Source organism: Acomys minous, assembly GCF_964271855.1.
Source record: "Acomys minous genome assembly, chromosome: 14".
Lineage (NCBI taxonomy): Eukaryota > Metazoa > Chordata > Mammalia > Rodentia > Muridae > Acomys > Acomys minous.
In genome coordinates, this window is record NC_140496.1 from 45,121,090 (window position 1) to 45,127,312 (window position 6,223).

Sequence of the window (6,223 nt, forward strand, 5' to 3'; positions counted from 1 at the left end):
CAAAATGGGCACCTGGAAAAAGGGCTGAGACAGACCACAGAGGAGTGTTGCTGACTGGCTTGCTTTCCATTGTTTCCTGAACCTGCTTTCTTATCCAACTCTGGACCACCTGCCCAGGAATAATAGTGTGAACAGTTGGCTGGGCCCTTCCATGAGAAAATACAGGCCAATCTGATGCAGGCAATCACCCAGTTGTAAAGCTGTGGTAGCTCAAACAGCATTGTGCTCGCATAAGGAAATACCATATAGACCAATGGAACTGTATATGGAAAGCTGAGGTAACCCTCAGCCCCATTACCTATAGTCAGCTGGTTTTAGACAAAACTATTAAAATTCACATTGGATAAAGAACACTGTTTCAAAATGGTGCTGAAAAAGCTGGATATCCATGTGTAAAGAAGAAAACGAGACTCTTACCTCTTCCCAGTTACAAAAATCAGCTCATACTAGACTAAAGGAGAGTGTAGGACATCTTGATTTAAGAAACTACTTTAAGGAGCATAGGGGAGTATTTCAGGACATCAGAGTGGACAGGGAGTTTTGGATAAACTTTAAAAAGCACGAGAAACAAAAGCTCAAGTAGACAAATAAAAAGCCTTTGAATAGCAAATGAAAGAGCTGAGAGTTAAGGATGAGAGAAAATATTTGCAAACAACGTCTGACCAGGACTGATGGGCAGAATACATAGGGAACCAGGGAACTTACAGTGCTCAAAAGAAGAAACAACAAATGCCCCAATTAAAAGTGGGCAGCAGTTCTAATTAGAAAGCTTTCAAAAGAAAACATAAAAACAAGCTAGGTGTGGCTGGACATGCCTACAGTCTCAGTGCTTGGAAGGCTGATGCATAATCAAGAAGCACAAGGGTTCAATACCAGCCTGGGCAGCCCAGCAAGTTTCCATTCTCAAAATAATAGCAATAATCCATTACTATATTTACCATATGATATATAAAAATATGCATAGGTTTCCTCTAATACAATCATGCCCAAATGAATGAAAACTGGATTAAAATTGTTATGCAACTAAGTATTTAAAATCTTTTTAGTGTGATTTACCTTTTATTGAGCACAACACATAAAATTTTACAGTGTAATATTATGAGTAATAATTTTCTTGATTTAAGATGTCTACAATGTAAAAATACTCTTGAAACATGAATTTTAAACTCATAATAGATATTTCTTTGGATAGAGAGGCTGTAGTAGACAGTTGAAATGTGGATACTTCCGTTTTATTAATTTATGTTTTAGAAAAAAGAAAACTGTTGTCCCCTGAGACTCAAGTAAAGAGTCATGGTACCATGGGCCTTTAGTGCACTCTCTGCTGGCACCAGAACCATAGTTTTCCAACTTACTAAGGCCTCCAAATCTAAGAATGGATGTTTAAGTGTTTTCCTTCTTTCTAATTTTCTATCCTTCATTTTTTTTCGATTTTTGATACAGAGTCTTGTTAAGCTACTTAGGCTGGTTTCAAACCTGAAATCCTCCTGCCTCAGCCTCCAGAGGGATTACAGATATGACATCTACAGCCAGCTTGGCTGTTTTGTTTTCTTAGGTGTGTTATTTCTTAGAAATATACCTCAGATCTGGAATTTTCATATATATTTTTTTCAGGAGCCTAGGTCCTCTGAGAGGCTCTACCTAGCAGCAGATTAAACCAGACTCTGAGTCCCATTGCCAAACATTAGACAGAGCTCAAGAAGTCTTGTGGAGGATTCGGGGGGTGAATAGAAAGACTTGCAGGAGATAGGAGCCCAACAAGAGGACCAACAGCATCAACTAACTCAGGCCCATGAGGGCTTACAGAGACTGAAGCACCAACCAAAGATCACACATGGGCTGGACCTAGGAACATGACACATGTGTAACTGATGGGCAGCTTGGTCTTCATGTGGGTACTCTAGCTAGTGCAGCAGGGGCTGTCTCTGACATGGACTTTGTTGCCTGCTTTTGGATCACTTTCCCCTAGCTGAGCTATCTTCTCTGGCCTCAGTGGAAAAGGATACATTTAGTTCTGATGAGACTTGATGAGCCAGGATGTGGGGGATGGAGAGTAGCTCCCCTTTTCTGAGGAGAAGGGGAGGGGGCAAAGGGAGAAGAAGGTGAGAGAATGGAATCAAGAGGAGGTGAGGGAGGGTGCTGCGATTGAGATGTAAAGTGAATAAATAAATACATTTAATTAAAAAAAAGTATTTAAAATCTTAACATGTTGATATGCATTAGTTTTCTCCCAAAATAGATTTAAAAGTCTTTATATCATGTAGGTTATATCGAAACCTTTTTGCAAACATTGATTACTAAAATATTTAGGCTTGCTTACTTAGCATTAATGATTTTGCAATCAAGCTGTGTGTTCACAATGTGTGTGTGCACATGTGTGCTTTCACACAAGCACACACATCTTTTTTTTTTTTTGCAGGTGCAGTTCTTTTTTTCTCCTTTATTAATTTATTCTTGTTACATCTCAATGGTTATCCCATCCCTTGTATCCTCCCATTCTTCCCTCCCTCCCATTTTTCCCTTATTCCCCTCCCCTATGACTGTTCCTGAGGGGGATTACCTCCCCTGTATATGTTCATAGGGTATCAAGTCTCTTCTTGGTAACCTGCTGTCCTTCCTCTGAGTGCCACCAGGTCTCCCCCTCCAGGGGACATGGTCAAAGGTGAGGCACCAGAGTATGTGAGAAAGTCATATCCCACTCTACTGTGGAGAGTGTTCTGTCCATTGGCTAGATCTGGGTAGGGGTTTAAGGTTTACCGCCTGAATTGTCCTTGGCTGGTGCCTTAGTTTGAGCGGGACCCCTGTGCCCAAATCTGCCTATCATAATGTTCTACTTGTAGGCTTCTAGGACCCTCTGGATCCTTCTACTTTGCCATTCTCCCATGCTTCTCTCATCTAGAGTCCCACTAGAATGTCCTCCCCTCTGTCTCGGTTTCCTGGTAAGTGAAGGCTTTCGTGGGACATGCCCCTTGGGCTAATATGCAGATATAAGTGAGTATATACCATTTGAGTCTTTCTGCTTCTGGGTTAACTCACTCATTATGATCATTTCTAGCTCAATCCATTTATCCACAAATTTAGGGAATTCCTTGTTTTTAATAGCTGAATAGTATTCCATAGTGTATATGTGCCACATCTTTTTTTTTTTTTGAGAGAGGAATTTATTTTGTAGATGAGTTTGGTCTCAAATTTATGATCTTCTTGCTTCTGATTCCAGAGTGCCAGGATTATAGACACATGGATTATAGACACATGGATTATAGACACATGGATTATAGACACATGGATTATAGACACATGGATTATAGACACATGGATTATAGACACATGGATTATAGATACATGGATTATAGACACATGGATTATAGACACATGGATTATAGACACATGGCACTGTACTTTACACAACCTAAGAATATATTAAGTACAGACGCACATCAGAAGAAAAGAACTTGAGTCCAATTCATCTAGTGAAAACAAACCAGTAGATACAAGAGGCACAAGAAAACAAAGCTGACCATATTTTTCTTTATTTGTTCTTCCAAATATTTATATCCTTTAGATGTGATGTGGTAAATGTTTTCGCATTTTCAGGTGTTGCAAAGGATCTTTTGATATGATTGCTACAAAACCATTTTGCTGCAGTCCAGACCTTTATCTCAAAGTCAGGGCCATTTCACTCAACTTCTCAGTCTTCAGCGTGGGCACAAAAAGTGAAGAATTGAAAACAACATCTCTTCTCCATTGGCATAAAACCACAACGCCCAGTTTTCTTTTCATATCAAATTAGTTGGATATCTTTCTGTTTTTATTCCAACACTTGTAATTTGACATATTTCTTCTACTTTTGGTGTCAGAAATTTATTCTTTGTCTTGGAGTTTATTGATTTAAGCTATGCTGGCCCATACATGGCCCATTTTTTTCCCTCCATTTTCTCTAAGACATCTCTCAGTTCTTAAGTCTCCAGATGGCCAAATGAGGTGTGGATATTAATCACTCTACACAAGTTTAAACATAAATAGTAAAAGTTGTAGAAATATACAAATACAACTTGATGAGCCCCTTTTTCATTATTTGACCATATATAATTTCAGGGATAACTGCTTTGTGTCATATCTCTCTGTACATATGTAACAATAAAAGCAAAGAATATCATTGATTTGAAAGAAAAGGAGGAGAGAAGATGCCTTGGGTTGATTGGAGAAAATGAAAGTAGGGAAAATCATGCAATTATATTTTTATTAAAATAAATTAAGTATATAAATAAAATAAAATTTGCATTACCATTTTTGAAGAGGACCGTGGCTTTCCAATTATCTATATGCCTTCAGGAACTTATGATCAATTTAGAGGGAAATGACTTCTTTTTACTGAAGAAATGTATTTAGTCCAGATTCCCAAATGCAATTTTGTAATGCCAGCTGTTAAACCTATCACATTATTGATATCAAGTAGCAAATAGAAACTGAGAGTGACAAACAAGCAGAGGATTCAGTATTTAAACTATGATTGAAGGAGCTGAATTTTCATCACTCTGTAATGATGACCGATTTTCAGTTCTGGTACCTTGTATATGAGACTCATTTCAAGTGAAGACTCACAATTACCTTGGCCTTTAAGATAGACTTAGAAACAGCCAGAGTACGACTTATCTTCAAAATTACAGTTGTTTGCTCATTTCCTTCATTTTCCATATAAGCAGCACAGACTGTGCCATGCTGCCTCCTCTGTTAACTCATTTTGATAATTAAATGTTCCACATAAGGAGGGTACCTTATTAAAAGGGGACTTGCTAACTTCTTTGAAATTTCACAGAAATGCTTAGGCGCCGTCAGGTACAGTGTACGTTTGCCTACTGCGGGCTTATGGTAAGAGACCTGTCACCAAGGCTCTAGATTTCTAATTCCTTTATCAATGCAGCATCTAATGCATTTTAAATCTATGATTTACTATGTTTCCCTTCGTAGGAAAAGAAATTTGGAAAAAAGTGTGAGATTTTTATTAATAGCCATTCATGGAAATTATTAAGCAGGATTTTCAAAGAACAGGGGTGTGGGGTAACCCATGCTGTCAAAGGGGCTGAAGTTGCTTTTGTGTGACTATCTATTCTTTGCAGTTTAAATGGAGGGGATATGGTGAAGTCTATTAGCTACTTCATTGAGGAAAAAAAATCAAGTATGCACAATGAAGTTCCAAATGAGGTTTGCTCTACATTAGAAATATTTTAAATGTGCTAGGATTTAACTGTTCATAAAGTTCAAGCCAATTGGATTGACATAAAAAGCCATTACAAATATTTGGCAGGAAATTAGTGATGTAAGCTATGTATTGTATAACTGCTTAACAAGCATTAATTTTTATTTGGTTTTATTCAATAACCAAATGAATAATAATAATAATAATAATAATAATAATAAAACCAACTTTAAATGTTTATGCCAATGTATATGCTCTTGAAATCCTTCCTGAAAGCCTATTAGGGATAATAAACAGGCAGATTAATGGATATTAACTGAACTATCTTTACCCTAAAGACAATCATTATAAACAAGTCACAAGCATTTATTTTAGCAAATATACTCATTCATTAAATGGGCAATACTACATTAGGTCTTTAATAAAGCTTTGTGTTCTTTGGGCCACAGTTCCACTTAATAAGAGCAACCAAGGAACTAGAATGTAATCCTCTTACATTATGCACACTGATTAAATCGGCCTGGCCCAGAGATATAAGAACTGAAAACACAGTGGAATAATTAGTTAAGTACAATCAGAAACCTAGGAGTCAGCAGAAATCAAATGTCAATCAATATTTGCATCTTCAGTGTGATACTCCTTTGAAGTCATGCAGAAGTTAGACTAGATCCCACAGGAAACTTACCAGCATTCTTAGAGGCATAACATGGGTAAAGGAATAATATTTCCAGATGAAAATGTGGAAGAGAGTGTGGGCTTATGTAAGTGCAACTCTGGCTCTCTAACGATGCTACTGATTATAACATAAAGCACTTAGGCTAATGCTTAATGATAAATGAGCAGGTTGCAATTGCTTTCTGAATATGTCTAGCTGTCAAAGAAGAAATTGTTCATCTGTTATGGCCATGCTCAATATTAATAGCCTAAGTGGTTACTCACCCATACAAAATATTACATGATGTGATGCAGTTTGGTACCCAGCAGTACACAGGTATACTTTGCCAAAATGCAGTTCTGGTTCTGATT